General features: G+C 41.3%; 1 protein-coding gene and 1 long non-coding RNA gene across 3 annotated transcripts in view; one reads left to right on the top strand and one right to left on the bottom strand.

Moving 5' to 3' along the window:
* Positions 1-24,022, bottom strand: part of LOC149129223 (uncharacterized) — a 32,189-nt gene extending 8,167 nt beyond the window's left edge. The window contains exon 1 of one of the 2 annotated variants that reach the window (XR_016240210.1): positions 22,871-24,022. This is a non-coding gene — a long non-coding RNA (uncharacterized LOC149129223). The remainder of the gene's footprint in view (positions 1-22,870) is intronic. The other variant, XR_016240209.1, reaches the window with a different exon arrangement.
* Positions 1-26,500, top strand: part of LOC149129222 (uncharacterized) — a 75,852-nt gene that overhangs the window by 15,079 nt on the left and 34,273 nt on the right. The gene's annotated exons all lie outside the window — the stretch shown is intronic.

The following is a 26,500-nucleotide window of genomic DNA, read 5'->3' as shown; positions in this document are numbered from 1 at the left end:
CCCCCATCTGTGTCATAAACAGATTCACTGTAGACACAATAAACATATGGTCCTGTGATATTGGACTGGGGTGGAACAGTTCTCCACTATCTACTTGAAGCTCTTCTATAGGCACTGTACTAAAAATAGCAACCCTTTATATTCTTAAGGTAGTGATATACAAAAAAGAAAACTTAATAAATTTATCATACAGACAGAGACATGGCTGTGTGGGAAAGAAACTAATTTTGTAATCTCATGGCTTCAAGTTCAGTCCCACTGCATAGCACCTTGGGAAAGCGTGTGTATATATATACATATATATATTGATTGAAGTGTACAGTATTATAGTACTATGTATCCATTGTGGCCATCCTTACCAGTCGGTTTTGCACTTGGGGCTTAATAGGTTGTTAGATAACAGTCCAATTATGTAACCCTGCACTCTTCAGAGCAGCTCTACTGTCTGTTTTGTATGGTTTCTATGACTGAATGCCCTTCCTAACTAATGCCAGCCACTTTACAGAGTGAACTGGGTTCCTTTTTATGTGGTGCCCATGCACATATGTTAGGACATTACAATATTAGAGAAGTATTTCAGTTGATTTCACCAATCAGGCTCCCACACGATAGCAGAAAATCCCAATCCTGATGCTTGTTAGAAGAAGGGCTCGTGCAAACAAAGAAGATTGTGCTGAAATGGATTTGTTGTATATATATAATATATATACATGGGTTGCATGGAGGCAAAGTGACTGAGTCCCTTTCAAGTGTTGGGCCTCATGGAGGCAATGACTGAGAAGACCCATCAAGCTGAGCAAAACCGCAGTTGTGGCAGATACTGGTACAGTACAAATTGGCATGTAAGGGCATCCAGCTATAGAAAACCATGCCAAATCAGAGAGGAGCCTTCCAGTGTGCCAACCCAGTCAAACCATCCAACCCATACCAGCATGGACAATGGACGCTAAATGATGATGATGATGACACACACAATAAATACATATGTGTGTATACATATATATATATATATATATATATATATATATATATATATATATATATATATATAATATATATATATATATATACATATAATTATATATATATATATATATTTCGTTTTTTGGGATTTGGTTTGCAAGACTTTTTTATGTCATTTCGTGTGTTGAAGCATCTTCTGTTGTGTCTGGGGAGAGTCATTTTCTTATTGTGCCTTCAAATTTAACACTCACCGGTAACATTTCCACTTATTTCTTATTTTTATTTTCCTAAAACTTTCGTTGCGTCTTGCAAACTTATCAATAGTCTTGACTCTGTCCGTTATTTATGCATGTGTGTGTCTCAGTGTGTGTGTATGTATGTGTGCATGTGTGTGTATGTATGTCTGTGTGTGTGCATATGTATATATGTATGTATGGGTGTGTATGCATACATGTATGCATGTATGTATTCTGCATATTCCTGTGTTTGTGTGTGTGTTTATGTATGTGTGTGCATGTGTGTATATGTATGTACCTCTGTCTCCTTGTGTGTGCATGTCTGAGTGTGTGTGTGTGTGTGTCTGTGTGTTGCTGCTATGTACCATGTTTTTATGTATGGGTGTACATCTCCATATGTGTGGACATGTGTCTTTGTGTGAAGTAAAGTGTGTGTGTATATATGTGGTCATGTGTTTCAGTGTCTATGTGCATATGTGGTTGTCTGTTCATATACCCTATGTACCTACCCGTCTGTATGTAGACCTGTTGGTTTACATATACATACATGTGCATGCACACACACACACATACACCCACACACACAGACATACATACATCTATCTGCATAAAAGCCCATATATACACGCATGAAAGAAATCATGCTTACATGTTTGCATTAATATGAATGCTTGTGATATCCTAACGATGTCACATGGTTAAATAGATGCTGCATATTCACCTCCCATTTGAGCTCAGAATGTAAAGATGGACAAACTGCACTTAGCAATTTGGTCTCAGGACCAACAGTTCTGTCAGCTTGCTGCCTTATATGTACACACATACACGCGCACACACACACACACGGAGGCTTCTTCCATTTTCCATCTATCAAATCCACTCACAAGCCTGTAGTAAAAAACACTTGCCCAAGGTACCACATGGTGGAACTGAACCCAGAACTATGTGGTTGTGTGTGTGTGTGTGCATATATGTATGTATGTATGTATGTAAGTGTATAATGAAAAAAAACTGAGTGGTTGGGATAGTGTTTTCAAAGAGATGGAGAGAGAGAGAGAGAGAGAGAGATGGGTGTAGCTGATTGGCCAGTTTAGTGATCGCTTTGATGGCCAACAAAAAACAACAACAATAACAACAGAAACATTAATAGCAACAACGACAAAAAGTGTATTATGTGTACATATATCTGTGTATATATATACATATATATGTGTGTGTGTATACGTATATATATATATATATATATATATATATATATATATATATATATATATATATATATATATATATGTGCATACATATACATATATATTATGTGCATCTATATGGGTATATATATATGTGTTTGTGTATGTATCTATGAATTATTGTGTATATGTATATATATGTGTGTACATATATATATACATATACACAATATGTATACACACACACATACATACATACATTTATATAGATACATATACATACATGTATATATACACACACACACGTATATACATATATATGCATACACACATATATACACATACATATATGAGTTTATGTATGCATGTATATATTTAAATATATATACACATATATGTATGCACACACATATGTATATCTGTATGTATGTATGTGTGTGTGTATATATATATATATATGTATGCATGTATGTATATGTGCATTGTCCTTGAATCTGCATACACAGAAAACCAGGAGCTGAAAGGAAATACACTGGACATAGAAGGGGTCCGATGGTGTGAGCCAAGAGAGAGAGGATTGTGTTGCTATGGAGACGTGAAGAACACGGAGGAGAGGGGGGCAGTTGTAGAAGGGGAGACGTCTGATGGCCAAAGCAATTGGAAACAGTTGAAGACGGAGACAAAGAAAGGCTTAGGAGACCATGTGGTGAAGACTGACTGTAAGATGGTGCTTCTCATGGAGGGGATGGTCACGGAATGGGGGTCGGGGTCGGGGTTGGTGACTGGTGGTGTTGAAGAAGTCCTGAATAGCAAAGACCCTCACCAGAATAGCAAATAGGCCAACTTCAATGTCACAAGAAGGACCGTGAGGACGTATACTGAGAGGTATATCATCACAGAACAAATAAAATGGGTGGCTTTATTAGCAATTTGAACCTACAACCAAATTCAATAGAAGTCACCAAAGTGAGTGAGGCTAGTGACCAGCATCAGCTGTTGCTAGAGACAACAGTTAAAACAACTCGAAAGCCACAAAAGCACTGAGCTTTTGAGGTTTTTAAGTTGTTTTAACTGTTGTCTCTAGCAATACCCTCTGTCACTTTTCTCACCTTTTACTTAATACAGTCATTAGACTGTTGCCATGCTGGAGCACCGCCTTGAATAACTTTTAGTCAAATGAACTGGCCCCAGTATTTATGTTTGTGTTAAGCGTGGTATATATTCTATCAGTTGCTTTTGCCAAACTGCTAAGTTACGAAGACATAAACACATATATATATATATATATACAAGCACATGACAGGCTTCTTTCAGTTTCCATCTACCAAATCCACTCATGTAGTTGGGAAGCAAGCTTCTTACCACATTGTCACACCTACACCTATATATATACATACATATTTCTCAGCCCAAGAATTACAGCGTGATGTGCTGCTTGACTGGTTCCCCCTCTCTCTCTCTCTCTTTATATATATATATATATATATATATATATATATATATGATGATGATGATCTTTTCTCCCGCCATGCCTCTGTCTACCCCTCCATCCTCTCTCTCTCTCGTAGTTTTTCCTTAAGGTCTTCAGGTTCTGGCTATATATAAATGAGAAACCCATTCTAAATTATCTCGCTGACATACTACGACGAAATGTCCAAGATGCAGATAAGATAGAGATTTTTTATTTATTTACGGCCTCAAACATCTCATACCTTCGCGCTTTAGTTTGCCCTCTATTATTTATCTTGTTTCTCTCCATGAAATTCAATTGAATTCAGTTGTTGTCTTAAATTCATACTTATTCATTTTCTAAGCTTCCTAAATTCATGCTACGTTATATTCTACTCACCTAGAATTCATTGCTCTTTTAAAAATTACGATTTATGCATTGTTGTCTCTCAAATATTTAAAATCTACAATTAAGAGCCCTATCTACTCGCTGGCGGTAACCCGCCCTCCCACCCCCTCCACCGGAAGTTCATTCCTCTGTCATCCTGTCAACCTCGGCTGTCTCCCGGAACCCATCTAGTGGCCTTGGCCATCCTCTCCCCTACCTTTGGGTAGCGCATTAAGTTTGAGAAATGTTTGCAGGTTGTAGGTACTGTTTTGCTTATGAATTCTTCCAATTGCAAGTTTTCTTTTCAGGTACACGACACTGCTTTTCCCCTTCCCAGGCTACAAGCCCACACCCCCAACACCCATACTGTTAGGATTGGCACTCTCAACGTCGGCACGCTGAAAGGTAGATCTGGTGAAATTGTTGAGATGCTTGAACGGAGTCGCGTAGATATGTGCTGCATCCAGGAAGTAAGATGGAGAGGAGGTTCTGCGAGGTTCCTCACAGGCAAAGAACACAGGTACAAGATTTTCTGGGCAGGGAACACTGACGGGGTCGGGGGCGTAGGAATACTTCTAGCGAAGAAATGGGTGGATAAGGTAATCGAGGTCGTTAGAGTAAGTGACAGAGTACTTAAGATCAGACTAGTGCTTCATCATAGATTAGCTACTGTCATCTCAGCCTATGCACCTCAACCGGGGCTACCAGATGGTCTGAAAGACCAATTCTATGACACCCTCTTGCAAACTACCTCGTCGACGAGTGACAGGGACCTTCTCTTTGTGGCTGGAGACTTCAACGGTCATGTCGGACGTCGTGCTGGAGGCTTCCATGGCATACAAGGAGGCTATGGCTTCGGTTCCCGCAACGAGGAGGGAACCAGACTGCTGGAGTTCTGTGATGCAACCGATCTTATGGTCTGCAATACCAACTTCAGGAAACCTGCCAGTCACCTAGTCACCTACCGCTCCGGCAGACACTCTAGCCAAATCGACTACATCCTCACCAGAAATAGGGAAAGAGAGCGGCTTATAAATGCCAAAACCTACCCTGGCGAAGAATGTACCCCACAACATAGATTAGTAGTTAGCGACTTTGGGATCAAGGCAAAATGGGTGCCCAGAATTAGACAGGCTTGGAGGAGAAGGGTGTGGAAGCTTAAAGACCCTGCAAACGGACAGAGACTTAGAGACAAGTTACTTGAAGCATTTAACGAAATAGAAGGGGATATAGCATCATACAACGTGGAAGACAATTGGAGATTTCTGCGGGACAACCTGTTGAAAGCCACCAACCAGATTTGTGGGTGGTGTAAGGTCCCCTCCCAACCCAGAGTAACGTGGTGGTGGAACAAGGAGGTAGACAGGGCTATTAGACAAAAGAAACAGGCTTGGAAGGACTGGAAGAACGGTGGTAGCAGGGAATTGTACCAATGTGCCAGAAGGGAGGCTAGGTGACAGGTTTATTTAGCCAGAGGGGAAGCAGATAAGGAAAGATTTGCCAATGTTCTGCGCCGTGAGGACCAAAGACTCGAGGTATTTCGTGTTGCAAGACAGTGTAGGAGAGAGAATAGTGATGTTGTAGGAGAGAAATGTGTTCGCATGGATGATGGTACGCTTGCATTAAATGAGGATGCAAAGAAAGAGGTCTGGAGATGCCACTACGATAGATTGCTTAATAAAGAGAATGAATGGGAGAAAGAGAGCCTGCCGTATGTCGACCCAATAGAGGGACCAGCTATCCGAGTTGATAGTACCAGGGTAGATAAAGCAATTAAGAGTATGAAGACCGGGAAAGCCCCCGGCCCATCAGGAATCACTGCAGAGATGCTCAAAATATCTGGCAGTGTTGGCTATAGCCTAGTCACCCGTATTACGAACCAGGTGATACACGAAGGAGTCATACCCAATGACTGGTGTAGCAGCATCATAGTCAACTGCTACAAAGGTAAAGGTGACGCTTTAGATACAAATAATTACAGAGGCATCAAGCTGCTAGATCAGGTTATGAAAGTTACAGAGAGGGTCATAGCCCAACTAATTAGGGAGCGAATCAATTTAGATGAGATGCAGTTTGGGTTCGTGCCAGGTAAAAGCACTACTGATGCCTTATTTCTAGTGAGACAGTTGCAGGAGAAATACCTAGCTAAGGATAAACCTCTGTACCTGGCTTTCGTTGACATGGAGAAAGCCTTTGACAGGGTCCCCCGATCCCTTATCTGGTGGTCAATGATGAAACTTGGGATAGAAGAATGGTTAGTGAGAGCTGTGCGAGCCATGTACAGAGATGCTGCCAGTAAGGTGAGGGTTGGAAATGAGTACAGCAATGAATTCCGGGTAGAGGTAGGGGTCCACCAAGGTTCCGTCCTCAGCCCCCTCTTATTTATCATAGTCCTCCAGGCAATCACAGAGGAGTTCAAGACAGGTTGCCCCTGGGAGCTCCTCTATGCTGATGACCTTGCCCTAATTGCGGAGTCACTATCAGAACTAGAGGAGAAGTTTCAGGTGTGGAAGCAAGGTCTAGAATTGAAGGGCCTTAGAGTCAACCTAGCTAAAACCAAAATCCTAATAAGTAGGAAGGTAGATAAAACACAAACCCCTTCAGGTAGATGGCCCTGCTCAGTATGTAGAAAAGGAGTAGGTAGTAACTCTATAAGATGTACCCGGTGCAAGCTATGGACACATAAGAGGTGCAGCAACATCAAAGGCAGGTTAACTAGCAAGTTAGTTTTTGTTTGTGGCAGATGTTCAGGTGCAATAAAGACTGTAAACAAACAGGAAACAACTTCTATCTCATTCCAGGGTGAAAAACTAGAGGTAGTCGATAGCTTCCGCTATCTGGGCGACCAAGTTAGTAGTGGGGGTGGGTGCGCTGAAAGTGTAGCTGCTAGAATAAGAATAGCCTGGGCAAAGTTTAGAGAGCTCTTACCCCTGCTGACGACAAAGGGACTCTCACTCAGAGTAAAAGGCAGACTGTATGACGCATGCGTACGAACAACCATGCTACATGGCAGTGAAACATGGGCTGTAACTGCTGAGGACATACGTAAGCTCGCAAGGAATGAAGCCAGTATGCTCCGTTGGATGTGTAATGTCAATGTGAATACCCGTCAGAGTGTAAGTATCTTGAGAGAAAAGCTGAACATTAGAAGCATCAGTTGTGGCGTGCAAGAGAGACGATTGCGCTGGTATGGACATGTGGTGAGAATGGAGGAGGATAGCTGCGTGAAAAAGTGCCACACCCTAACAGTTGAGGGAACCCGTGGAAGAGGTAGGCCCAGGAAGACCTGGGCTGAGGTGTTGAGGCAAGACCTTCGTACATTGGGCCTCACCGAGGCGATGACTACTGACCGAGACCTTTGGAAATGTGCTGTGCGTGAGAAGACCCGGCAAGCCAAGTGAGATCGCTGCCAGTGCCCCTGGACTGGCTCTTGTGCGGGTGGCACATAAAAGACACCATTTTGAGCGTGGCCATTGCCAGAACCGCCTGACTGGCCTTCGTGCAGGTGACACGTAAAAGCACCCACTACACTCTCTGAGTGGTTGGCGTTAGGAAGGGCATCCAGCTGTAGAAACTCTGCCAAATCAGACTGGAGCCTGGTGTTGCCATCCGGTTTCACCAGTCCTCAGTCAAATCGTCCAACCCATGCTAGCATGGAAAGCGGACGTTAAACGATGATGATGATGATGATGATATATATATATATATATATATATATATATATATATATATATATATATATATATATATACATAGATATATTCACTCCCTCACACCCTCTCCCCTCATACACGGCTTTTTTTTCTCGAAGCGTCTTGAAGTACACAGAGGAAGCTATAAATAAGGCCTTGTAAATACTGAGTTGAGAAAACTATTTTGGACCCCAAAAAAAAACAAATCAGTTTCTAAAATGCTTTGGTCCAATGGTAGAACATCTGTCATGTTCAAAGATGTGGGTTTGAGTCTCACTGGCAGCCTCTTTGATTTTTACTCTCCAAATAGTTTCCATGTTTCTATTTATTAGCTTCACGTTTGTGCTTCGAAATCCACCATTTCCAAAAAAAAGGGATTCTTTTACATTCGTTGAAAAATTTATTACAAGAAGGCAAAGCTGTGTGGTCAGGAAGACCCCTTTGTAGCCAGTTGGTTTTGGGTTCAGTCCCACTGTGTGGTACCTTGGCTAAGTCTTTTATACTATACTGTCAGACCAATCAATGCCTTAGACATGAATTTTGTAGATGGAAACTGGAAGGAAGCCTATTCTACTGGGTTGGCCATGTGATTCAGATACCAAGTAGCCAGTTCCCAAAGATGGTCCTCTTCAGCAAGATTCAGACTGGAAGTTGGCCCCGTCGACTTTCGAAAGTTTGTTTTGCTGCAGGTCTCAAGTGGTCTCTCATTTTACGTAGTATCCTTCCCAATTGGTGAGGGTCCCTGGCTGTTAATTGGAAGCCATGCAAGTCCATGTGCTTTTACCTGTCTCTTCTCAAAGCTCGTTAAGTCTCAACAGTCCTCACTGTTTGTTTTTACTGTTTTGTTCTTGTTGTTCTGTTTTTGTTACCACTTTAACCTTCTGCGGGAAGGACTGTTTTAAAGAAAGTCTCATCTGGTCTCTGCCTTTGAAATGCGGAGTATATAAAACAGGGGGCAACTGATGAAGGGAATGTTCTTTATGTTGCCTGTTTCGTTTCTCTGTTTGTTTCTTTCGATGTTCATTGTTTGTGTTTTTTTTATGTTCTCGTTTCTCTTTTTGTTCACATTTCTTTGATGCCCTGTACCAATATATGCATGTATATATATACATATATAAGGAGGCATGTACATGTATGTGTGTATATATGCATATACTTATATGTTGCTTTCCAGAATTCTTTGCTACCAGCATAAATAAGTTATTGATAAAATGGCAAAATTGTGTTGATGATTTAGGTGCATTCTTTGATTAACTGCATTGCTTTTCGTTGAGATAAAGTAAAATAAACTTTCAGTTCAAAATCGGATCATTTCATTCTTAACGACCTGATATAATGTAGCCCTGTACGTTTACTTTAAATCCACAGGTTGGTCGTGATTGGAACGCCTTTGTTCATTGAACAACCGTATCAGGGTTGGCCTAGGGCTAAACAATCACAACACCCACAGATTTCCATAACAATATGATCATTGGCATTTGGGGTGGCCACCAGTTGCAAACAGATGGTGCACTTTGAGTGCAAACATGTACACACACTTTTACTGTCCTTGTTGTTTTTGTTGTTGTTGGTGGTGGTGGTGGTGGGGTGTTGTCCCTGTTTGGTGTCAATGTTGTTTTCTTTGTCTTTCATTGATTATTTAATGAAATATATTTATACATACATAGACGCATACACAAACACACTCACACACTTATATACATACATTGCATTCATACAAGCATACACAGATACATATATAGAGTTACTCATACATTCACATGTACACACACACACACACACATTCATACACATACCTATATATATCTTGCATTCATGCATACACACACAGTACATGCATACATGTATAGTGACATGCAATGACATTAACTCCCACATACATGTTAGTCAATACACACACATGTTCATGTATATGCTGTGTATGTATGTGTATATATATATATATATATATATACAGACATACATATACATGAATTTAACATATCGCATCACATACCATATGCATGTGTGTGTGAATATATATATATATATATATATATATATATATATACTAGCAGAAGCACCCGGCGTTGCTCGGGAATGAAATTGTTGCTTATATACTTGAAGAAAAAAAAGGCAAAATATGCTGTATAGAAATTTGAGAACATTCTGTAGATGAACTCTCAGATGAATGATGGATGGGCGCCTCTCATGAATGGGGAAAATTGAAGATGTGCCAAAAAGCCTCATTGGTACTTGGAAACTTTTACGAAAATTAAAACGGGGATTAGATGAAAGAAATGATTTACGTGAATATCATCACAAGAGTAATTGAGACAAATGGCGATTGTGGAACCCCCCACGCACGCACGCACGCGTGTGCGCATACACATGTGTGTCTTTGTAAATATGCTTGTATACATTTATGTACGTGTGTGTTTGTGAGTCAAGGGGTGTGTGTGTGTGCGTGTGTATGTGTGTGAGACAGTGAGAGAGCGGTGTGTATGTAGTATTTACTCTCTCTCTCTCTCTCTCTCATACACACGAACACAGAAAATAGAGAGTGAATCTTTTTGCCGTTGTTAGGTCAATACCGGAGCGCGCGCGCATACACACGTGTGTCTTTGTAAATATGTTTGTATACATTTATGTATGTGTGTGTTTGTAAGAGACAGTGTGAGTGAGAGAGAGAGGTTTGTTGTCATGTATACGTACATGCATAAATATACATACATCTTTGGATGTATGCATATGACAACACAGCCCTTGACTCACTCACACTCTGTCTCTTACAAACACACACATACATAAATGTATACAAACATATTTACAGAGACACACGTGTGTATGACAGTGTGTGAGTGAGTCAAGGGGTGTGTGTGTGCGTGTGTATGTGTGTGAGACATGTGAGAGAGCGGTGTGTATGTAGTATATACTCTCTTTCTCTCTCTCTTTCTCTCTCTCTCTCTCTCTCTCTCTCTCTCTCTCTCTCTCTCTCTCTCATACACACGAACACAAAAATTAGAGAGTGAATCTTTTTGCCGTTGTTACGTCAATACCGGAAGTTGACATTGAGGAACCTTTTTAAAGAAGTAAATCTTAAATATAAAGCAATATTATTTATTTTTAATTAAAAAAATCAAATGAAGAGCCTAAGATTTATCCGAAGTCAAATTATTCATGCATTACAAGTATGGAAGCATTTGGTGAAGTCGATTTCACGTGAAAAGCGATTACACACACATCCCTGTTTTATATATAGTATATATATATATATATATATATATATATATATATATATATATATATATATAGAGAGAGAGAGAGAGAGAGAGAGAGAGAGAGAGAGGCACAAGCTTGGCTGGATGGTAAGAAGCCTGCTTCTCAACCACATGGTTCTGGGTTCAGTCTCACTGCCTTGCGAGTGTCTTCCACTATAGCATCAGGCCAATCCAAGCTTTGAGAGTGGATTTGTCAGACAGAAACTGAATAAAGTGCATGTTATTATAGTAACAATAATAATAATAATGATAATAATAATAATCCATAGATGGCATTTAGAAATATTTCAATACGTTGCTATGCACGTTTCTACAAATTGCATGTTTTCATGATCATAGTGTTTATTCCTGGGACGATTACAGTCCAGTCCGTCGTGTCCATGGACATCAGGGGATGATGGTTCATGCATTCATTTCCTCTGGCAATATGGTATTCACGTTGGGGTTTGTGTAATTGGTGGGGAGGAGTGGAAGGGGATGGAAAGAGAGAGAGGAAGGAACGGTAATTATAAAGGAGAGGGAGGTGTGTGTGTCTTTGTCCCCACTCACCACCCGACAACCAGTGCCCTTTTCACATTGTCCTTCTTTGAGTTAAAAGGTGCCATGCTTCGGGTAGGGCCCATTCTCTTGGGCCATTCTTGCAACATTTACCCCCTTCAAAATAATTCTAGCAATTGTCACAGTCTCCATTGCTGCAAACAGCCGCAACCCAAGAAAGAGAAAAACCACTGCCAGGGACCTCCCACCCCACCCCCACCACCAGCACCAGTAGCATTACTTCATCTCACCAAACACACACACACACCAATATATAGATATGTATACACACACTTGTACGAGCAAGAGAGACTATACACCCTGGTACAGTGAGTGGGGTTGGGGTAGGCCCTTTTCATTCTCATATTCACCAGGAAAATATAACGAAAATCTGGGTCATGGCCTGGAAGACTTCCTAAAAAAAATAAAACCCCATATATCACAACACCACCACCACCACCACTACTACCTCAGCCACCACTGTCACCACTACCAACACCACTACAAGTGCTGCAACATATACCATCACAAAATTGCCACCAGAACTACCACCACCACCACCACCACCACTGCGACCGCCCTACTCGCTACTCACTTCATAACCACTACTACTATCACCTAAGCTGCAACTCCTACTTTCACCACCACCACTTTCCACCACAAACCAATGAGGGAGATCCGCCACTACTAACTACATTATTAGAAATAGCAGCTAAATCTCCCTCAAATCACACCCTACTCCTCTCTTATGTATGGACCAATGTGGGAGGCATCTACATGGTAGCTAGAGCTGGGAGAAATAGCAGCCAAATCTCCCTGAAATGGCTCCCATTTTAGAAATAGTTACATTGTATAAACAAAATTTTAGGGGAAAGGCAAGATGGTCACAGCTGGAGTGTCTGCTGTGACTGGATTGACCTGGGACTAAACCACCACCACCACCACCATGTTGTTATTATTCATGTCAACATTTCCATGGCAACAGAAAACTGTTCACACACAACACGGTGGGGGAGGTCAGTGTGTGTGTGTGTGTGTTTATCTGGTGCCTGGTGGTGATGGAGTCATCCTGTTCTATAAGTGTCACTGTTGGTTTTTCGTTGTTTAACCCTAGGCCAGTCTCGGTGGAGAAGGTCTATGACCACAGATGCCTCAACCATGACCATCTCATATTTAGAAGTGCATGACTTCAGGTGTCCTTCTTTCTTTATTGAAGAAGTTCAGAAGTGAGGTGAGGATCATTTAGCTGCTATTTTCAGCAGATAGAGCAACCATGCAACAGCTCTCATTTCCCTCTGCCTGGTTTCAGCTACAGTCAGAGTCTTGACTTATGATCAAAGGGTTTCCATCCTTGACCATCCAACATGATCTCGTGTTTTTTGAAGACAGCAATGTGGTGTGATTTTGAGGGAGATTTGTCTGCTATTTCTAAATGAAGACCAGTTCCCACATGTGGGCTGATTTGTGTCAGGAGCAGTGGGGAGGGGCAGGGTGATGGGGTGGGGGGCAGATATTGTGTGCTTATGTTGTCATTTTGCTCCAGCTAAACCCTGAGTAAGCAGAAGTATGATCACAGGCAATCCAGTTGTGACTGTCCCTTCTGTCTCCGATGTTTAGGGAGCCAAAACTCCCATTAGCAAGTAAGCATGATTTGTAGGAGATTGTGGAGTGAAGGAGGAATTGCGAGAAAGAGAATAGACGTGGATTGGTTTGTCGAGGTAGGGTGAGGGCAAAATGTTCTTGTTATGTGTTGGTGGAACATCCAGGTTGGGGGGGGGGGGCTAGCAGATGGCAATACTAGAGTGAGAGAAGGCATGTGGGTAGAATACACAGGTCGGAGGCAAGCAGAGAGTAAGGATACAGTGGCCCTGGGCCAAGAGGACGACAAGATTGGGGAGTGAGAGGTAAAAATAATGCGTGAGAAAGAGATGTAGTTTGGTTCATTGTGTAAGAAGTTTTCTTGTTAAGTGTAGGTGGGACACACAGCACTTGTAGAACTCAGTTTCACTGATGTGGGTGGGACAGATTGAAGGATGTGCTGAAACGATTGTCATGTTGAATAAAAAATTCTAAATCCATCTTCTGTTTCTTTTATCAACAATAAACACAACAAACATTGTGGGTTTCCTGACATAAATCCAGTGAAAATTGTAGAGTTTCTGTGGAGGATGACATCAGGTAGCCTGAAACGGTGAATGTGCTTTGACTGACACAAGAATAGGCATATACTCAAAGTCCAAATAGTTACATGTGTGTGTGTATATATGCATCTGTGTGCGTGTGTATATATATATTTATATATATATATATAGCAGTGTGTATGTCTGTGTATATATATATATATATATCATCATCATCATCATCATCATCGTTTAACGTCCGCTTTCCATGCTAGCATGGGTTGGACGATTTGACTGAGAACTGGTGAAACCGATATATATATATGTATGTATACCCATGCACTTATATATATATGTATACCCATGCACTTTCACACCCTGATGTGGGCTGATGCAAACAAACAGCCAAAGAAACTGAGTCAGTGACTGCGTGCGCGTGTATGTATGTGTGTATCTGTGTTCTACATGATACGGGGAGGGGGGACAGTTATGTGGTGGTGGTGGTGTGGGGGGATCATGTTTCAAGTGAGACTGGGAAGGAAGTTGAGGCAGGGTAACCCACATAGATGCCCCCCTCTTGCCACCCCATTCCGATGGTGGGACAGACCCAGACACACACACACACCACCGACAAGGAGTACATATAGGGTGGGGGTGGGGGGGTAAGTATTGGGTGGCTGGTGAGGTGGGAGTGGGGGCTAAGGAATGCCCAGCAAACACATTAACATATACTCACTCCCTCCCTCACACACACACACCTACCCAAGCCGCCAGAAAGGCAGAAACACACACAAAACCAAGTCTTAAAAGCTGAGGAAGCTCTGACCTGATGTGAGTTCTTTTTACTTGCTAAAAATAGCAGTCAAATTTCCCCTGTCACATGATGAAAAGAAGAACACATAGCATCATGGGCTTGTTGATAGAAGAAGAAATGGGGGGGGGGGGTCAAAGATGGAACCTTTATGACTAAAGCTCTGCTCAGGCTGGTTTAGCCTGGGGCTAAACGAATACAACATTTCCATGGAGCCCACAGGCATATATACACATACGTATATAAACGAGCACTCCTTTGTTTACAACGACAAGTGTTCCGGTTGATCTGATTGACGGAACAACCTCCTTCAATTGGATCAGTGCCCTACACACACCTGCACCCTTAACATAGTTCTCAGGAGAATTCAGTGTCGCACAGAATGGGACAGGATTGGTCCTTTGAAATACAACTACGACTCTTTTTTGCCGGCTGAGTGGACTGGGGCAATGCAAAATAGAGTGTCTTGCTCAAGGATACAACGCACCATTAAGGATCGAATTGTTGACCGTATGATTGTAAGCTCAACACCCTAACCAGTAAGCCATGTGCCTTCACCATATATATATATATATACATATATATATATATATATATATATATATATATATATACATGTATATGTATATATATATATATATATATATATATATATATATATATATATATATATATATATATATATATATATATAGGAAAATGAAAAAAACCAGAATGCTGAACTGGAAGCATAATTTAATAAAGATTTTTTCTAACCGGTTTTCATTGCGAAGAAGCAAATTATCAAGAAGAAGGAGAATGAAAATGTTTTTTTACAAAGAAGTACAAAATGAAGAAAATAATATATAAAACAATAATATATAAAAAAATAATAAATATACCCATACATTATATTGTCTTTGAGCTTTTGTAGTTCAATAGTAGTTCATGTATAAATTGGTAGGAAAAATAAGGATGCATGAGAGTTGAGAGTTTTGTTAGGTTTAAAAAAAGGGTTAAAAGTTTGTGTTAAGCAGGAAATGTGGTGTCAAAACAGGAAGTGTGTGTAAGGGGAGACAAGTGTTTTTAGTTAGAGTTATGAACTCTTTTTTTTTCCCAACAGGAAGTTTGTGCCTGTTCATAGAGAAATAAGGTCACTGAGGGGTATGTGTGTTAAGAAATGGTTGGAATTTCTCTATGAAAAGATTCTCCTTGTTGATTCTTTCTTGTGTGGAGATTCTGTCTTTACATTGATAGAAAGGGAATATAATGAATTTAGGGTTTTTGTTTCTGGCGCAAGAGTCTATGTGGCCACTGAGTGGAATTTGGCGGTATTGAGGGAGGTTTATTTGTTCCTTATGGACAGCTACTCATCTACGTAATGGGAGGCTCGTCTGTCCGATATAGAAGTTTTGGCAACCTGCGTAAGTAAGGACATAATATATATATATATATATATATATATATATATATATATATACATACATGTATATATACACACACATGTACATACATATAGATACATATATATGTGTGTATATATATATATATATAATTATTATTATGTAACTTAGACAGAACCATCCCTATAAGAGTTTTTTATTCTCATATTGACTGAATATATGTATGTATGTATGTATGTATGTATGTGTGCGTCTGTGTGTGCCTTTGTGTCTGTCTCTCCTACTAGATAACAACAGCTGTTGGTTTGTTCCACCCTACCCTCATAACTTAGCACAAAAAACCCCCAAAAAACCCTGCACTAAAGACAAAACTTGAAACGTGGAATGCAATAAAAAATCTATATTAATGACAACCAGTGAAGAGAAACATAACGAGAGTGTTACGAGACTGAAAGATTATGGGTGGAAGTTAATGAAGAAGCTGGATTGAGTTTCAATTTGGAGTCCATGTTGAAAGAAAAAGATTTGGAAGAAGACAACGAAGAGGAATAGAAAACTAATTGTATTCAATGAAATGTATCTGAGAAAGATGTTGAGAGCACACTGGCAGATCAGGTCAGAAACAAAGAGATTCTGAGAAGAGCGAGGTTGTGACCATTGCAAGGGATTCCATCTGACTGGCTCCATTCTGTACCTAACCAATCAGCAGGACTTGAAAACAACCATGACTTGAGTACTACCTGATAACGAGTGTGAAAAAAAGGGAGGCCAAAGATCCCATGCTACCCGGTGGTGGCCATTTCAAGATGACCCGAAGACTTGCTGGGGCTGCCTACTGGACCCTAGCAGCAGGAAATTTAGACAGTGTCACGTGACAACTTGCTGGGGCAGCCTGCTGGAGCCTAGCGGCAGGTATAAAAAGGGGAATTTGACAAGACAATCAGTTGGACGCTGACACTCGTTGATGCTGCATTGAAGAGGCCAGGGAATAGAAGAAAGAAGACATGCACCGAACACCAGAGCTGAAGACACCTCTGAAAGGGGGGGAGGCGCCACGTCAAAATGGTAGGGGAGTAGGGGCCGAAACCGGACGTGGATCCTCCTGATGATGTCTTGAGCTAACTGGATCCTATAAAGGAGCTGTTGTGGTAGCAGACCACGAAACATGGTTGAAATTCCTCAGCATTATGTAGAATGGATGTATGACAATAGAAGCTGAATGGAACCCACTGGAGGAGGCTGGTTGCCCAATGCCCTGAGCAAAAGTCAGTTTGCTTTGAATTGTAGACATTGAATGAAGTTTTAATTATCCGTTTCCTAAGCAACAAGCAGAGCATCAACGATGTTCCTAATCATGTGATATAAAAGCATTTTGTCGTTTGTTTTAAAAGCTGGGACAAAGACCGTTTAAAAAAGTCTGTGTTTCCGACCACTTGGATAAAAACCTGAAACTATCGCGTAAAAGTAGTTGACAAGTGATAAATATAGATTAATGTATAATAGAGTCTATGAGACTGTGTGTGGGTGAATAATTAGCTGTTTGTTGTTGGTTTGAATAAAATTAAACATCATTGAACACACGCACACAGATGTACATCAGGTGGAACATGAGACTAACTTTAATGAATGCTTTTAATCTCATAGGATATATATATATATATATATATATATATATATATATATATATATATATATATATATATATATATATATATATACATATATATATATATATATCATCATCATCATCATCATCATCGTCGTTTAACGTCCGCTTTCCATACTAGCATGGGTTGGACGACTTGACTGAGGACTGGTGAAACCGGATGGCTACACCAGGCTCCAATCTAATTTGGCAGAGTTTCTACAGCTGGATGCCCTTCCTAACACCAACCACTCCGAGAGTGTAGTGGGGACTTTTTACGTGCCACCAGCACAAAGGACAGTCAGGCGGTACTGGCAACGGCCACGCTCAGAATGGTGTATTTTACGTGGCACCTGCACAGGAGCCAGTCCAAGGGCACTGGCAACGATCTCGCTTGAATGTCTTTGCACGTGCCATCTGGCACAAGTGCCAGGAAGGCGACGCTGGGCACAGGTGCCATTAACGGTGCTTGAAACGTCAAAGACTTTCTCTATTCCTGAGCATTAAACTAATACATCCTGTTGTTGTTTACACCACCTGCCCTCGTCTGTTGTTTTTTTCGTAAATTCTCCCATTTATATGTATAAATGTATTTATGTGTGTATATATATGTGTGTGTGTGTGTGTGTACGTATGCATATGTAACTAACAGGCATTCCCGTCAGTTATGACGATGAGTGCTCAATGATCTGATCAATAGAACGACTTGCTTGTGAAATTAGTATACAAGTGGCTGAGCACTCCACAGACATTGCATAATCCTTAACATAGTTCTCATGGAGGTTCAGTGTGATTGAAAATGGGAAAAAAGTGGCCCTTTTTGAATCCCATGTTCAACTCCTTTCTGCCAGCTGAATGGAAGGACACAACACCACCACAAGGAACTCACAGCCTTGCAATTGAGGGCAGGACACACTGCAACCACTAAGCCACAGGCCTCTACGATACAAACACATACATACATACATATATACATATATATATGTATATAGAGTGGCATGTAAAAAGCACCATTTGAGCATGGTTGTTGCTAGTGCTGCCTGACTGGCCCACGTAAAAGCACCCACTTCACTCTTGTAGTGGTTGTTATTTGGAAGGGCATCCAGCTGTAGAAACCTTACCAGATCAGAATGAAACCTGGTACAGCCTGCTGGCTTGCCAGTCCTCCGTCAAACCATCCAACCCATGCCAGCATGGAAAGTGAACGTTAAACAATGATGATGATGATGATGCATATGTACATCTTAGATAAAACTTTGATATGTTTCAACCAAAGATTGGTCCAGGCCATGTCCAATTTAATAGCACCACCTGATAGGATTATCTAAATCCTTTTAAAGCCAAGTTTTGCGGTATCATGGTCCACTCAAGTGGGGAGTTCTTGTTGAGTGAGTTGTACCCAGGTATGGGTGGCTCATCTGGTATTCCTTGAAAAAGCTGATAGGATCCTTTTCCTCTTTGATCAGTTTTGGGACAATGTTAAATAAGGCAGGGCCCGTTGAGGCCCAAATATTCTGTTTTAGGTTCAAACTGGCCAGATCTGGCCACTCACACCTCCCTAACAATGCCATTCCAAAAAGGAACAATTACATCGTCAGAATCTTGAAGTTATGAGATAATCCAGGATTAATTGAAAACCGTGTGAGTAAATAAGGATTACATTTAAAAAGAAAATAATCTAAAGGCTAAAAAGTTGCTTCAGATGGGACCCCATAGAGGGAGGGGCCTAACGACTCTAATCCCCCGACCCTCCCATAAATAATGGGCAGAAAAGATGGATGGATGATTGTGATACTAATTGAAATTTAAGCAGAAGGCTGTGGCACAATGTTTCCTGTTGAATGTCTGCTAGAATCTCGTTGCAGATGGAGGAGATGAAAAGTGTGTTAGGGACCCAGTTGGATATGTTTTTGGTGGAATCGGTGCAGGTTTGGCAGAAGGTGTCTGTGTTTCGTAGGGTTAACACCAGGGTGCAGTGTAGGGGATGGTGTGCAGGGGACAGAACTAAACCCTGGAGTACAGCTGAACTAATGAAGCGTCTGACAGAAAGCCACCAATCCACTGAATTGCTTCGAGGTGGTGGGCATGGTGGGGTGGAAATGGAGGAGATTTAGTCAAGCTGCTGGTGTGGTTATATGCTGAGACTTTTGCTACTCAATTACGTGATTCTGGGTTCTGTCCCATTGCATGGCAACATGGGCAAGTGTCCTAAGTGTTTTCTACTATAACCCCAAATTGACTGAAGTCTCCAAAATTGATTGGGTAGATGGAAACTAAAAGAAGCCTGCTGTATACATACCTACATACATACATTCATATATATATATATATATATATATATATATATACAGACACACTCACACACACGTCCAACCTCTGCCAGAATGGCAGTGGTTGGCGTTAGGAAGGGCATCCAGCTGTAGAAACCTTGCTAGATCAAATTGGAGCCTGGTGCAGCCTTCTGGTTCGCCAGTCCTCGGTTAAATCGTCCAACCCATGCCAGCATGGAAAGCGGATATTAAACGTTGGTGATGATGATATATAATATATATATATATATATATATATATATATATATATATATATATATGAGAATGATTATTGAGAATGATTTTTTTTTATATGGTGCCGAGTTTACAATCCTGTAAATAATAATATATATACACACACACACACACACACATATATATATATATATATATATATATATATATATATATACACACTCACTCATATTATTGTTAAAAAGAAAAAAAATTGTTGATAATATTCTTGTTGAAGAACAGTGAATTTCTACTCTACAAAAGTATAGAGCAACCCATCAGATTAATGTCAAATTGGTTTTGTTATACACACAGACATATATATATATGCATGTATATATATATATATATATATATATATATCTATATATATATATATATATATATATATATACATACACTTGCATATATATATATATATATATATATATACATGCATATATATATATATATATATATATATATATATACACATACATATATACACACATATATATCATCATCATCATCATCATCGTTTAACGTCCGCTTTCCATGCTAGCATGGGTTGGACGATTTGACTGAGGACTGGTGAAACCGGATGGCAACACCAGGCTCCAGTCTGATTTGGCAGAGTTTCTACAGCTGGATGCCCTTCCTAACGCCAACCACTCAGAGAGTGTAGTGGGTGCTTTTACGTGTCACCCGCACGAAAACGGCCACGCTCGAAATGGTGTCTTTTATGTGCCACCCGCACAAGCCAGTCCAGGGGCACTGGCAACGATCTCGCTCGAAAATCCTACAGGAGCCAGTCAGGCGGTACTGGCAACGGCCACGCTCAAAATGGTGCATCTCATGTGCCAACCGCACAAGAACCAGTCCAGGGGCACTGGCAACGATCTTACTTGGCTTGCCGGGTCTTCTCACGCACAGCCCATTTCCAAAGGTCTCGGTCCGTAGTCATCGCCTCGGTGAGGCCCAATGTACGAAGGTCTTGCCTCACCACCTCAGCCCAGGTCTTCCTGGGCCTACCTCTTCCACGGGTTCTCTCAACTGTTAGGGTGTGGCACTTTTTCACGCAGCTATCCTCCTCCATTCTCACCACATGTCCATACCAGCGCAATCGTCTCTCTTGCACGCCACAACTGATGCTTCTAATGTTCAGCTTTTCTCTCAAGATACTTACACTCTGACGGGTATTCACATTGACATTACACATCCAACGGAGCATACTGGCTTCATTCCTTGCGAGCTTACGTATGTCCTCAGCAGTTACAGCCCATGTTTCACTGCCATGTAGCATGGTTGTTCGTACGCATGCGTCATACAGTCTGCCTTTTACTCTGAGTGAGAGTCCCTTTGTCGCCAGCAGGGGTAAGAGCTCTCTAAACTTTGCCCAGGCTATTCTTATTCTAGCAGCTACACTTTCAGCGCACCCACCCCCACTACTAACTTGGTCGCCCAGATAGCGGAAGCTATCGACTACCTCTAGTTTTTCACCCTGGAATGAGATAGAAGTTGTTTCCTGTTTGTTTGCAGTCTTTATTGCACCTGAACATCTGCCACAAACAAAAACTAACTTGCTAGTTAACCTGCCTTTGATGTTGCTGCACCTCTTATGTGTCCATAGCTTGCACCGGGTACATCTTATAGAGTTACTACCTACTCCTTTTCTACATACTGAGCAGGGCCATCTACCTGAAGGGGTTTGTGTTTTATCTACCTTCCTACTTATTAGGATTTTGGTTTTAGCTAGGTTGACTCTAAGGCCCTTCAATTCTAGACATTGCTTCCACACCTGAAACTTCTCCTCTAGTTCTGATAGTGACTCCGCAATTAGGGCAAGGTCATCAGCATAGAGGAGCTCCCAGGGGCAACCTGTCTTGAACTCCTCTGTGATTGCCTGGAGGACTATGGTAAATAATAGGGGGCTGAGGACGGAACCTTGGTGGACCCCTACCTCTACCCGGAATTCATTGCTGTACTCATTTCCAACCCTCACCTTACTGGCAGCATCTCTGTACATGGCTCGCACAGCTCTCACTAACCATTCTTCTATCCCAAGTTTCCTCATTGACCACCAGATAAGGGATCGGGGGACCCTGTCAAAGGCTTTCTCCATGTCAACGAAAGCCAGGTACAGAGGTTTATCCTTAGCTAGGTATTTCTCTTGCAACTGTCTCACTAGAAATAAGGCATCAGTAGTGCTTTTACCTGGCACGAACCCAAACTGCATCTCATCTAAATTGATTCGCTCCCTAATTAGTTGGGCTATGACCCTCTCTGTAACTTTCATAACCTGATCTAACAGCTTGATGCCTCTGTAATTATTTGTATCTAAAGCGTCCCCTTTACCTTTGTAGCAGTTGACTATGATGCTGCTACACCAATATATATATATATATATATATATACATACACTTGCATATATATATATATATATATACATGCATATATATATATCTATATATATATATATATATATATATATATATATATATATATATATATACACATACATATATACACACATATAAATATATACATATACATACATACATATATATATATACCTACATATGTATATTTATATATATGTGTGTGTGTGTATATATATATATATATATATATGAAACTGAGGGGGTAGAGCATGAAGTAGTGGGGGTGTTTTTACTTACAAGTCTTTTGGGGGTAATTCCTTCGCTTCTCCAATCCGCACGTACAGGATGCTGTGCCGTACAGCCATTCTACAAACTAAATTATAGACAACCGGGTTTTAAGGTATCCGTACATCCATGCGAACAATGAGATGCGGTTTCAAAACACGCAGTTGTCGTTACATCCTTGTGGTTTGTAATTAAAAAAGTACGTGTGTGTTTGCATGTATGTGTGTGTGTGTGTGTTTATGTATGAGTATGTCTATAAAAGTCTTAATAAATATATGTATATATATATGTGTGTGTGTGTATGTATAGAAATGTAGGATTATGCCTGTGTATATTCATTTATATGTATATGTATACATGTGTGGATACATGTGTGTATATATGTGTGTATATATATATTGTGTGTGTGTATGTGTGTACGTGTGACTAAGTATGTATATATGTGTGTGTGTGTATATATATATATATAATATATATGTATGAATGTATGTATGTATATATTTATATATCTAGGTATGCGTGTATGTGTTTTTCTCCAAAGACTTATCCCAAAAAGCCACCGTGGGACCAGCTGTAATCCAAGTTTGAACAACAACACCACCAACAACTACTACTACTATCACTAAAAGGGTTGTAGCAACAACAACAACACCAACAATAGATGCTGCTAATATATATATGAGGTAATACGGCTTTGCTCCAACTGTCCGCACCCTGGGACGATCTGTCGGCAAGCGTGCGTGCGTGTGTGCGGGTGTGTTGTGTATGATGTGCAAGTTGAGGACAGGCGGACGTTGTTGCGTATTTGCGGTGGGGGTGGGACAGGGTGGTGGCGTGTTTAGGGCTGGAGAGAGAGAGAGAGAGAGAGGGGGGAACAGACAGACAGACAGAAGAAAGGGTGCGAGAAAGAGAAATAGAGAGGGAGAGAGAGGCTATGTTTTTAAAGTGTCTGAATGTGGGGGACGAGGGGGTGTGTGTGTGCGCAGTTGTATCGTGTGTGTGTAGTATACGTGGATGTTAGTGTGTGTGTGTGTGTATTTGTGTGTCCAAATGTAAGAGTGTATGTTCGCAAGAATATGTGTGTGTGGTAGAGAAATAGAGACAGAAAGAATAAGATAGAGAGAGGGAGAGAGAGATGGGGAAACGGAACGGCCGTAGAGAGAGAAAAAGAAGCTGGAAGAGGGAGAGGAAAGAGGGGGGTTAGGGTAAAAGAGGAAGAGAAGGATGGGAGGGAGGGTGGGAGAAAAGGAACGGCTACTGTTTTGGTAGGAGTGGGTTTGGTAAGGATAGAGAGAGAAGAGGTAAGAGTGATAGAAACAGTATGTTAGGGAGGAGGTAGGTAATAAAAGTAGGTGGGAGAGAGAGAGGAAGAAAGATTGACAGAGACAAGCGAGGGAGGCGGTTGGTATTAAAATAGAGAGAGGGGGGAAGAAATTGCGATGAAGAGAGTAAGACGGGAGAGAGAGAGAAAGATACAGAGAGTATGTGTTGATCGGAGGGGGGCGTTAATTAGTTGTGTTTACTGAATGAATTGTGGGGTGATAGAGAAAAAGAGAGGGAGGGAGAGAAAAGGAAGAGAGACAGGAAGAGGAGACAAATAAGACAGAGAGGGGTCCTCTCTCTCCCACCTACTTTTATTACCTACCTCCTCCCTACTATACTGTTTCTATCACTCTTACCTCTTCTCTCTCTATCCTTACCAAACCCACTCCTACCAAAACAGTAGCTGTTCCTTCTCTCCCACCCTCCCTCCCGTCTTTCTCTACCTCTTTGAGCGGTGGTGGGAGGGGGGCGTTGCGCGCGTTGTGAATGAGTGTGTGTGTGTGTGTGTGTGCGTGCGTGGGTAAATGTATATGTGTATGTATGAAAAATCTACGAATATGTGTGTGTGTGTGTTAGTAAGAAAGCGTTTTGTAAATATGTGTGTATCTGCACATTGTGTGTCGTGTAACTGCTCCCGTAATGAGATGCGGTTTGTGAATGAATGGACGCGCAACAGGGCGCGTGAGTATGTGTATGTGTATATATATATATATATTTATGTCTGTCTATATGTGTGCATATATGTGAAAGTGTGTGTAGGTGTGCTCGTTTGCGGGGGGGGAGCACATCTGTACTCAATGTAGGCGTGGGTTGCATTATAAGGCGACAGAGGCGGTCGGGGGGGGGGGGGGAGTAGGCCTTGTCAGTGCTTTTGTTGTCGGTGGCGGTGGTGTCATCGACGTTTGTATTTCGTGGTGGTGTCGGCGGTGGCGAGGTTTGAAGTGGAAGGTGCTTTGTTCTAGTAAGGTAGTGCATTAACCTCGTTCACGGAAGATTCCAGGTTCAAATCCAGCTCAAGTACTTGTAACCTCCAGGCAGGTTTTTAATGCAATGAATCACAAGCTAGTACTATGAGACACTATATATATATATATATATATATATATATATATATATATATAGGCCATGGGTTAGTGGGGGTGAAGGTGCACCACCCTTGTGATTTACTTTAATGTAACATTGATGTTGCAAGCAAAAAAAACCAAGATGAAAGGTACCCTCCCCCACACCACACACTGGAAAGATATATCCATTATTTATGAAGGCACGTGGCTTAGTGGTGAGGGCGTTTGGCTTGCAACTGTAAAGTCAGGAGTTTGATACCCGACAGCACATTGTGTCCTTGAGCAAGTCACTTTATTTCACATTGTTGCCGTCCACTCAGTTGTCAAAAATGAGTTGTATCTGTAATTGGAAAAGGACCAGCCATGTTACATTCTGTGTCATGCTGAATCTCCCTGAGATTCGTGTCTGTGGAGTACTCAGCCACTTGCAAGTTAATTTCACAATCAGGCTGTTTCGTTGATCGGATCAACTGGAACTGTCGTTGTCCCATTTTTATTCTTTGCCCAACTCGGCAGGTTCAGCCACAGAAAATGATCATCGCTGTCGTGGACGCCATCGAAGACAACATCTGGATCGCAGGGAGACGTTGGCGTTAGTCCACCATGGTCGTGACAGATGACAAAGGATCTCATGGAGATGGGGACTGACTAGAACTTTACTTGGCGGGTCACTTAGGAGGTGTTAGGAATATCTCCCCCAAAATGGGGAACGCAACATGCTTCCCCCACCCCACTCACCTGACCAGTCCATCTTCACGCAGCATCTTGCCAGTCAGTTCTGTACATGTTTCTCCTGCCCAGCATAGAAAGCGATCTTGTTGCCTCATTTGTTACTGAACAGGGAGAACACGCTCAATCATAATCCATGCTACACTTATCCCAGATTGGTTTGTGATAATGGGGATCAGCAATCAGTCGGAAATTCTGCTTGTACCACAAAAACGGGTCCTGGTGACCACCACCCACAAAGCTCAGCTACCCAGGATGCACTAACTGTCACCTGTGTTTACATCATGCTGCCAGGCTGCGTCTGTTTTATATGCATTAATGTCCTTGTAACCATCAACTTGGGACCAGGGAACAGTAAAAATATAACGGCACCTGATGATGATGATGATGATGATGGCGATGACAATAACCGTGACAATGGCCACAACGATGACAACGACGACGACAGTGATGACAATGTTAATGATCCTGACAATGACGATGACAAGACGTTGATGATGGTGTTGATGATGAAGATGACGATGAC

Source organism: Octopus bimaculoides, unplaced genomic scaffold, assembly GCF_046866305.1.
Source record: "Octopus bimaculoides isolate indiv1 unplaced genomic scaffold, ASM4686630v1 contig98, whole genome shotgun sequence".
Taxonomy (NCBI): domain Eukaryota; kingdom Metazoa; phylum Mollusca; class Cephalopoda; order Octopoda; family Octopodidae; genus Octopus; species Octopus bimaculoides.
Note: the sequence above shows the minus strand (reverse complement) of the source record. Positions and strands in the feature narration are given on the sequence as shown.